This window comes from Aegilops tauschii, chromosome 6 (assembly GCF_002575655.3).
Source record: "Aegilops tauschii subsp. strangulata cultivar AL8/78 chromosome 6, Aet v6.0, whole genome shotgun sequence".
Lineage (NCBI taxonomy): Eukaryota > Viridiplantae > Streptophyta > Magnoliopsida > Poales > Poaceae > Aegilops > Aegilops tauschii.
The window spans coordinates 450,241,917-450,253,151 of NC_053040.3; positions in this window are offsets into that span (position 1 = coordinate 450,241,917).

The window sequence follows — 11,235 nt, forward strand, 5'->3', positions numbered from 1 at the left end:
GTGCGCATGCACGGGTTGTCGGCTAGTCTCATTAATAAGGAGCTCCAAAAAGAGGATTAAACCCACACATAATGTGGAGAAGAAAAAGAAAAGATGGAGAAGCAAAGGTAAAAAGGTATCCCTCCCAAATGATGTTTCTCCTATTAGTGTTATGCCTATTACTCATTGTGATGATAATAATTGCTATACTATTGGTGCTATCCATACTATTAATGATGAGACTGATTATGCTTATGATATGCAAAAGCCCAAGCTTGGGGATGCTATGTTTGGCGAGAATGACATGTTTGAGAATTTATTTGCTGCAATTAATGGTTGTCCCAAGCTTGGGGATGATATGCTTATTGAAGATGACATTTTTAACCTCCCAAGTTTTGATATGCAAATTTATTATGATGATAGCATGCCTCCTATTTATGATGATTATATTGATGAAAGTGGGTTTGGAAGAGTGTCAACTTTAGGAAGTAATGATCCCACTATTTTGGAGGGTGTTGAATCTTATTGTGACAATTATGAAAGTAGATTTGGAGAGGTCATGGCTTTATTTAGTAATGATTCCACTATCTTGGAAGAGGTTTCAATTGATTATGATGAGATTAGAGTTGCTACTTATGATGATTATTGTGATGACACTTATGTTATAAAAAGCATTGATGATTATCTTTACAGAACTTGTCATGATTATGATTACCCTCTTTCTGAACATTACTCTTTTAATGTGGAAACAATTTATAGTATTCGAGTTTCTTATGATAATCCCACTATTCCGAATGAGAAGAATTTTGCTTATGTGGAGAGTACTAAATTTTCTATGCTTGTAGATCATGAAAAAAATGCTTTATGTGATGGTTATATTCTTGAATTCATTCATGATGCTACTGAAAATTATTATGTGGGAGGAGTATATGCTTGTAGGAATTGCAATAATATCAAGTTTCCTCTCTGTGTGTTGAAAATTTTGAAGTTGCACTTGTTTTGCCTTCCTATGCAAGTTGATTCTTGTTCCCATAAGTTGTCTGCTCACAAAATCCCTATGCATAGGAAGTGGGTTAGACATAAATGTGCTTGTCATATGCTTCATGATGCTCCCATTATGTTTCAATTCTTATCTTTTGTGTGAGCATCATTGAAATCATCATGCCTAGCTAAAAAGGCATTAAAGAAAAGCGCTTGTTGGGAGACAACCCAATATTTATACCTATTGTTTTGGTGTGTTCACATGATTAAGCTACTGTAGTAATCATGTTTTATAGCTTTTGTTTCAATAAAGTGCCAAGTAAGACCTTTGGGATGGCTTACGGTAATAGTTGATTTGATCTTGCTGAAAAACAGAAACTTCCGCGCTCACGAAAACAATTTTCATAATTCACAGAAGCGTGCTTTTAAGATGATTCTTTTTGCATAAGTAATAAACAAATTTCGTATGACTTCCTAATTTCTCAGGATTTTTGAAGTTACAGAAGTATTCGAGAGTTACATATTACTACAGACTGTTCTATTTTTTGACAGATTCTGTTTTCTATGTGTTGTTTGCTTATTTTGATGAATCTATGAGTAGTATCGGAGGGTATGAACCATAGAGAAATTGGAATACAGTAGATATTACACCAATATAAATAAAGAATGAGTTCACAACAGTACCAAAAGTGGTGATTTATTTTCTTATACTAACGGAGCTTATGAAATTTTCTGTTGAGTTTTGTGTTGTGAAGTTTTCAAGTTTTGGGTGAAGTTTCGATGGACTATGGAATAAGGAGTGGAAAGAGCCTAAGCTTGGGGATAGCCAAGTCACCCCAAGGTAATATTCAAGGACAACCAAGAGCCTAAGCTTGGGGATGCCCCGGATGGCATCCACTCTTTTGTCTTCGTTCATCGGTAACTTTACTTGGAGCTATATTTTTATTCACCACATGATATGTGTTTTGCTTGGAGCATCATTTTATTTTATTAGGATTTGCTTGCTGCTTGAATAAAATATTAAGATCTGAAACTCTTAAATGTTAGAGAGTCTTCACATAGTTGCATAATTATTCAACTACTCATTGATCTTCATTTATATATTTTGGAGTAGTTTGTCATTTGCTCTAGTGCTTCACTTATATCTTTTTAGAACACGACGGTGGTTTTATTTTGAAGAAATTGATGAACTCTCATGCTTAACTTACATTATTTTGAGAGTCTCTTAAACAGCATGGTAATTTGCTTAGGTTATGAATTTAGTCCTAATATGATGGGCATCCAAGAGGGATATAATAAAAACTTTCATATAAAGTGCATTGAATACTATGAGAAGTTTGATTCCTTATGATTGGTTTGAGATATGAGGATGGTGATATTAGAGTCATGCTAGTGGAGTAATTGTGAATTTGAGAAATACTTGTGTGGAGGTTTGTGATTCCCGTAGCATGCACATATGGTGAACCGTTATGTAACGAAGTTGGAGCATGAGGTATTTATTGATTGTCATCCTTTGTGTGGAGGCCGGGATCGCGCGATGGTTAACTCCTACCAACCCTTCCCCTAGGAGCATGCGCGCAGTGCTTGGTTTCGATGACTATTAGATTTTTGCAATAAGTATGTGAGTTCTTTATGACTAATGTTGAGTCCATGGATACGCACTCTCACCCTTCCACCATTGCTAGCCTCTCTTGTGCCACGCAACTTTCACCGGTACCATACACCCACCATATACCTTCCTCAAAACAGCCACCATACCTACCTATTATGGCATTTCCATAGCCATTCCGAGATATATTGCCATGCAACTTTCCATCGTTCCATTTATTATGACACGTTTCATCATTGTCATATTGCTTTGCATGATCATGTAGTTGACATCGTATTTGTGGCAAAGCCACCATTATAATTCTTTCATACATGTCACTCTTGAGTCATTGCACATCCCGGCACACCGTCGGAGGCATTCATATAGTCATATTTTGTTCTAAGCATCGAGTTGTAATTTTTTCGAGTTGTAAGTAAATAGAAGTGTGATGATCATCATTATTAGAGCATTTTCCCATGTGAGGAAATCAAAAAAAAGAGAAAAAAGAGGCCAAAGAAGCCAAGGAAAAAAGAAGAAAAAGAAAAAAAGAAAAAAAAAGAAAAAGAAAAAAATGAGAGAAAAAGAGAGAAGGGGCAATGTTACTATCCTCTTTCCACACTTGTGCTTCAAAGTAGCACCATGATCTTCACGATAGAGAGTCTTTTATTTTGTCACTTTCATATACTAGTGGGAAATTTTGATTATAGAACTTGGCTTGTATATTCCAACGATGGGCTTCCTCAAATGCCCTAGGTCTTCATGAGCAAGCAAGTTGGATGCACACCCACTTAGTTTCTTTTTGAGCTTTCATAAACTTATAGTTCTAGTGCATCCGTTGCATGGCAATCCCTACTCACTCACATTGATATCTATTGATGCGCATCTCCATAGCCCATTGATACGCCTAGTTGATATGAGACTATCTCCTTCTTGTTGTCTTCTCCACAACGACCATTCTATTCCACCTATAGTGCTATGTCCATGTCTCACGCTCATGTATTGCGTGAAAGTTGAAAAAGTTTGAGAATACTAAAGTATGAAACGATTGCTTGGCTGAAACCGGGGTTGTGCATGATTTGAATATTTTATGTGATGAAGATGGAGCATAGCCACACTATATGATTTTGTAGGGATAAAATTTCTTTGGCCATGTTATTTTGAGAAGACATAATTGCATTGTTAGTATGCTTGAAGTATTATCGTTCTTATGTCAATATTAAACTTTTGTTTGGAATCTTATGGATCTGAATATTCTTGCCACAATAGAGAAGATTACATTGATAATATATTAGGTAGCATTCCACATCAAAAATTCTGTTTTTATCATTTACTTACTCGAGGAGGAGCAGGAATTAAGCTTGGGGATGATTGATACGTCTCCAACGTATCTATAATTTTTGATTGTTCCATGCTATTATATTATCCATCTTGGATGTTTTATATGCATTTTTATGCTATTTTATATGATTTTTGGGACTAACCTATTAACCTAGAGCCCAGTGCCAGTTTCTGTCTTTTTCCTTGTTTTTGAGTATCGCAGAAAAGGAATATCAAACGGAGTCCAATTGACCTCAAAATTTACGGAGATTATTTTTGGACTAGAAGAAGCCCACGAAGCATCGGAGATGGACCAGAAGAGTCCCGAGGCCACCACGAGGGTGGAGGGCGCGCCCTACCCCCTGGGCGCGCCCCCTACCTCGTGGCTGCCTCGTGGACCCCCTGACTTGTTCCCGACGCCAACACCTCTTATATATCCCCAAACTTCCAGAACAGAACCTAGATCGGGAGTTCCGCCGCCGCAAGCTTCTGTAGCCACCAAAAACCAATCGAGACCCTGTTCCGGCACACTGTCGGAGGGGGAAATCATCGCTGGTGGCCATCTTCATCATCTTGGCGGTCTCCATGATGAGGAGGGAGCAGTTCACCCTCGGGGCTGTTTGATCTCTCTCTCTCTCTCGTGTTCTTGATATGGCACGATCTTGATGTACCGCGAGCTTTGCTATTATAGTTGGATCTTATGATGTTTCTCCCCCTCTATCTTCTTGTAATGGATTGAGTTTTCCCTTGGAAGTTATCTTATCGGATTGAGTCTTTAAGGATTTGAGAACACTTTATGTATGTCTTGCATGTGCTTATCTGTGGTGACAATGGGATATTCACATGATCTACTTGATGTATGTTTTGGTGATCAACTTGCGGGTTCAGTGACCTTGTGAACTTATGCATAGGGGTTGGCACACGTTTTCGTCTTGACTCTCCGGTAGAAACTTTGGGGCACTTTTTGAAGTTCTTTGTGTTGGTTTGAATAGATGAATCTGAGATTGTGTGATGCATATCGTATAATCAAACCGGCGGATACTTGTGGTGACATTGGAGTATCTAGGTGACATTAGGGTTTTTGGTTGATTTGTGTCTTAAGGTGTTATTTTACTATGAACTCTAGGGCTGATTGTGACACTTATAGGAATAGCCCAATAGATTGATCGGAAAGAATAACTTTGAGGTGGTTTCGTACCCTACAATAATCTCTCGTTTGTTCTCCTCTATTAGTGACTTTGGAGTGACTCTTTGTTGCACGTTGAGGGATTGTTATATGATCTAATTATGTTATCATTGTTGACAGAACTTGCACTAGTGAAAGTATGAACCTTAGACCTTGTTTCGAAGCATTGCAATACCATTTTCGCTCACTTTTACCACTTGCTACCTTGCTGTTTTTATATTTTCAGATTACAAAAACCTATATCTACCATCCATATTGCACTTGTATCACTATCTCTTCGCCGAACTAGTGCACCTATACATTTTACCATTGTATTGGGTGTGTTGGGGACACAAGAGACTCTTTGTTATTTGGTTGCAGGGTTGCTTGAGAGAGACCATCTTCATCCTACGCCTCCCATGGATTGATAAACCTTAGGTCATCCACTTGAGGGAAATTTGCTACTGTCCTACAAACCTCTGCACTTGGAGGCCCAACAACATCTACAAGAAGAAGGTTGCATAGTAGACATCACATATCACGGGATTTGGATGCACTGGCGAAGTTTGCACCAACTCTCGAGGTGAGAAAGGGCATTGCGCGGCACCGAAGAGGCTAGCAAATTGCGGAAAGGTGAGAGTCCGTATAATCCATGGACTCACATTAGTCATAAAGAACTCACATACTTATTGTGAAAGTTTATTAGCCCTCGAAGCAAAGTACTACTACGCATTCCCCTAGGGCGATAGATTGGTAGGAAAAGGCCATCGCTTGTCCCCGACCGCCACTCATAAGGAAGACAATCAATAATAATTCTTGCTCCAACTTCTTAGCATAGCGGGAGAGTATATTTGCATGCTTCGGGAAACACAAACCTTAGCACCAATATTATTAGTAAAACACAATCATTCACTTCTAGCTCCCCACATATTACCATATCTATATCTTAAAACTATTGCAAGGAATCAAACTTATCATGTTCAATGATCTACATGAAAGTTTTTATTATATCCCTCTTGAATACCTATCATATCAGGACCAATTTCATAACCCGTACATGTTGCCATTACTATTCATTAGACTCTCAAAAAGATATAAATGAAGCATAAGAGTGCAACTATTTCTTAAAATATAACCACCGCCGTGCTCTAAAAGATATAAGTGAAGCACTAGAGCAACTACCTAGCTCAAAAGATATAAGTGAAGTACAAAGAGTATTCTAATAAATCACGAATAAATGCATGTCCCTGTCAAAAGGTGTTTCCAGCAAAGATTATTGTGGCAAACTAAAAATCAAACAAAGAGAAGACTCATATAATACACGATGCTCCAAGAAAAACTCATATCATGTGATGAATAAAAATATAGCTCCAAGTAATCTACCGATGGTTGGTAGACGAACGAGGGGATGCCTTACGGGGCATCCCCAAGCTTAGACGCTTGGGTGTCTTTGAATATTACCTTGCTGTGCCTTGGGCATCCCCAAGCTTAGGGTCTTGCCACTCCTTATTCCTTAATCCATCGCGATCTCACTTAAAACTTGAAAATTTCAGCACACAAAACTCAACAAAAACCTCATGAGATCCGTTAGTATAACAACCAAATCACAAACTTTAGGTACTGTTATGAACCCATTCATATTTTATTATTTCATAATACCTAATGTATTCCAACTTCTTCATGACATATACCCCCGATACAATCCATAGATTCATCAAAACAAGCAAACTATGCAACAAAAACAGAATCTGTCTAAAACAGAACAATCTGTAGTAATCTGAACAATGACTATACTTATCTAAATCCAAAAATTCTGAAAAAATAGGAAAATGTGGGAAACTTGTGTATCAATCATGTGTAAAAAGTTCAGAATTGTACCACGTTCTAGTAAATTTAAACAATTCTGCTACTGGGCGCAAAAGTTTATGTTGTTTCACTGAATCAAATCAACTATCAACCGAATCATCCCAAAGGCTTTACTTGGCACAAACACTAATTAAACGGCAAAAAACAATCATAACAGTAGAATAATTTTCTAAACACTCATAAACAGAAAAGAAAAAGGAAAAATTAAAATAACTATTGGGTTGTTTCCCAACAAGTGTTATTGTTTTACGCCCCTGATACGTCCATTTTGCATCATGTTTTCCTACTGTTATTTATAATGTTTTTATGCATAATAATGCTTTATGGAGTAATTCTAATGCCTTTTTTCTCATAATATGCAAGGTTTACGCAAAGAGGGAGAATGCCGGTAGCTGGAATTCTGGACCTGAAAAAGCTACGTCAGAGTCACCTATTCTGCACATCTCCAAATGAGCTGAAAATTTATGGAGAATTTTTTCGAATATATGAAAAATACTGGAGCAAATAACAACTAGAGGGGGCCCACCAGGTGGGCACAACCCACCTGGGCGCGCCAGGCAGCCCAGGCGCGCCCTGGTGGGTTTTGCCCTCCTCGGTCCACCTCCGGTGCCCATCTTCTAGTATATAAGTCATTTTGACCTAGAAAAAATAAGGAGAGCACTTTCGGGACAAAGCGCCGCCATCTCAAGGCGGAACTTGGGCATGAGCACTTTTGCCCTCCGGCAGGGCGATTCGGCCAAGGAAACTTCCCTCCCGGAGGTGGAAATCGTCGTCATCATCATCACCAACAACCCTCTCATCTTTGGGAGGGCAATCTCCATCAACATCTTCAATAGCACCATCTCCTCTCAAACCCTAGTTCATCTCTTGTGTTCAATCTTTGTACCGAAACCTCACATTGGTACCTGTGGGTGTCTAGTAGTGTTGATTACATCTTGTAGTTGATTACTATATGGTTTATTTGGTGGAAGATTAGATGTTCAGATCTATTATGCTATTTAATACCCCACTGATCTTGAGGATGAATATCTTTTGTGAGTAGTTACTTTTGTTCTTGAGGCCACGGGAGAAGTCATGTTGCCAGTAATCATGTGAATTTGATATGTGTTTGATATTTTGATGATATGTATGTTGTGATTCCCTTAGTGGTGTCATGTGAACGTCGACTACATGGCACTTCACCATATTTGGGCCTAAGGGAATGCATTGCGGAGTAGTTATTAGATGATGGGTTGCTAGAGTGACAGAAGCTTAAACCCTAGTTTATGCGCTACTTCGTAAGGGGCCAATTTGGATCCAAAAGTTTAATGCTATGGTTAGATTTTATCTTAATACTTTTCTCGTAGTTGCGGATGCTTGCGAGGGCGTTAATCATAAGTAGGAGGTTTGTTCAAGTAAGAACAACACCTAAGCACCGGTCCACCCACATATCAAATTATCAAAGTAGCGAACACAAATCAAACCAACATGATAAAAGTGACTAGATGAAATTCCCGTGTACCCTCAAGAACGCTTTGCTTATTATAAGAGACCGTTTGGCCTGTCCTTTGCCACAAAAGGATTGGGCTACCTTGCTGCACTTTATTTACCGTTACCGTTACTTGCTCGTTACAAGTTATCTTGATATCAAACTACCAGTTATCGACAATTTTAGTGCTTGCAGAAAATACCTTCCTGGAAACCACTTGTCATTTCCTTCTACTCCTCGTTGGGTTCGACACTCTTACTTATTGAAAGGACTACGATTGATCCCCTATACTTGTGGGTCAGCAAGGCTATTTTCTGGTGCCATTGCCAGGGAGTTAAGTGCTCTTGGGTAAGTGAAAATCGGTAAGGAAAAATTATTACTACATGCTGAAATTTATTGTCACTTGTTACTATGGAGAATCATCCTTTGAGGGGTTTGTTTGGGGTATCTTCACCTTGTCCGGAACCAAAATTAGTTTGTGCTCAACCTACTGCACCTACTAAAAATATTGGTTATGAAATTCCTTCGGGTATGATAGAACAACTACTAGCTAATCCTTATGTAGGCGATGGAACTGAACATCCTGATATGCACTTGATATATGTGGATGAAGTTTGTGGATTAATTAAGCTTGCAGGTTTATCCGGAGATGAAGCTAAGAAGAAGGTATAGGCTATGCGATGATATTGGATCTTGGAACTGGAATTGATTGAAATTGGAATTTCACCAAAAGAATTATCATGTGCATCTAGATCATCGTGATTAGAATTATATATATAATTTTTGGCCCCGTGAAGGAGAAAGTAGCGTTCTATCTTGGGGGAGGCTTAAGTCAATGTTATATTCATAACCCAATCATGAGCTCTCGAGAGAAATTATTATTCATAATTTTTATGCTCAGCTTTCTTGTGATGATCAATCCATGCTCGATACTTCTTGTACTGGTTCTTTTATGAAGAAGACTATTGAATTTAGGTGGGATCTTTTAGAAAGAATTAAACGAAACTCTGAAGATTGGGAACTCGACAAAGGTAAAGAGTCAGGTATTAAGCTTGAATTTGATTGTGTTAAATCTTTTATGAATACCGAAGCTTTTCACAAGTTTAGCACTAAATATGGACTTGACTCTGAGATAGTAGCCTTGCTACTCGTTGAGGGAGTCATGGTTTAGGGGGTCCTCAGGCGTCCGGCCTGTGTGACATGGGTCGGACTGATGGGCCACGAAGATACAAGATAGAAGACTTCCTCCCGTGTCCGGATGGGACTCTCCTTTGCGTGGATGGCAAGCTTGGCGTTCAGATATGAAGATTCCTTCCTCTGTAAACCGACTCTGTACAACCCTAGGCCCCTTCGGTGTCTATATAAACCGGAGGGTTTAGTCCGTAGAGGGAATCAGAATCATAACTATACAGGCTAGACATCTAGGGTTTAGCCATTACGATCTCGTGGTAGATCAACTCTTGTAATCCCCATATTCATCAAGATCAATCAAGCAGGAAGTAGGTATTACCCCCATCGAGAGGGCCCGAACCTGGGTAAACATTGTGTCTCCCGTCTCCTGTAACCATCGACCTTAGACGCACAGTTCGGGATCCCCTACCCGAGATCCGCCAGTTTTGACACCGACATTGGTGCTTTCATTGAGAGTGCCACTGTGTCGTCATCAGGAGGTTCGATGGCTCCATCCACCATCTACAACAATGCTGCCCTGGAGGAGGTTTTCCTCCCCGACCAGATCTTCGTATTCGGCGGCTTCCCACTGCGGGCCAACTTGCTTGGCCGCCTAGATCAGATCGACAGCTACGCCCCAGGTCACCAGATTAGTTTTGGGAATCTGGACTATGTCGCTGATATCCGAGGAGACTTGATGTTCCAAGGGTTCACGACCCCAACCTCCGCTCTGGCCTTAGAGCCAGAGCGCATCGCCAGGTCCGAAGACGGGATTCTTGAGCCTGCCGGACTATCTGGGGTCACTAAGCCTAGTACGGGAGAGCCGGAGGAAGTAGTGTCGCTGGCAACCCTCATGAGGCCGGACCCTTCTCCGGACACTGTCTTTGAATCCTCGGAGTCGGCATCGTGTGAGCTCGGCCAAGGAGTCCCCTCCCCGTCATGCTCCACGAACTCTCCTCTCCCTGGCCAAACCTCGCCTTTAAGCGAGGCTTTGGACTTGATGCGATCCCTCATCATTACAGAGGAGCAACGTACGAACTACGCCCAGCCCAGACTAGGGGCTGAGAGCGGGGAATTTTACGTCCCACCCACCACCCACTTCATAGCCACTGTCGAGGACTTAACTAACATGCTCGATTACGGCTCCGAAGACACCGATGGTATGGACAACGATGTCGGAAATGAGCATGCCCAAAACCTGCCATTTATCGGACGCTGGACGGCCACCTCCTCATATGACATGTACATGGTGGATACACCCAAAGAGGGTAACAGCAATACGAGAAGAATCCAGTCGAGGATAAACCTCCTGAGATACAACCAAACCGCCGACGTCAGCGGCGCCGCTCTAAATCACGCCGTGGAAAGTACAGCAACACCGGCACGAGAGACAACAATACTCCGGACGACGCCGAAGACGAAGAAGAACCCGTAGCCAACCTCCGAACAGGACGATCGGGAAGATGGGCAAGTTAGCCCTGATGAACAGGCCATAAACGAAGACTCGGAGGACATCAATTATCTTCCACCCTCCGAGGATGAGGTGAGCCTCGGCAATGAAGACTTTATCGTGCCTGGGGAACCTCTCGAGCAGGAGCGCTTTAAGCGCCGGCTAATAGCCAGTGCAAGGAGCCTGAAAAAAGAAGCAGCGGCTTCAAGCTGACCAAGACCTACTCAACGACAGGTGGACTAATGTCCTGG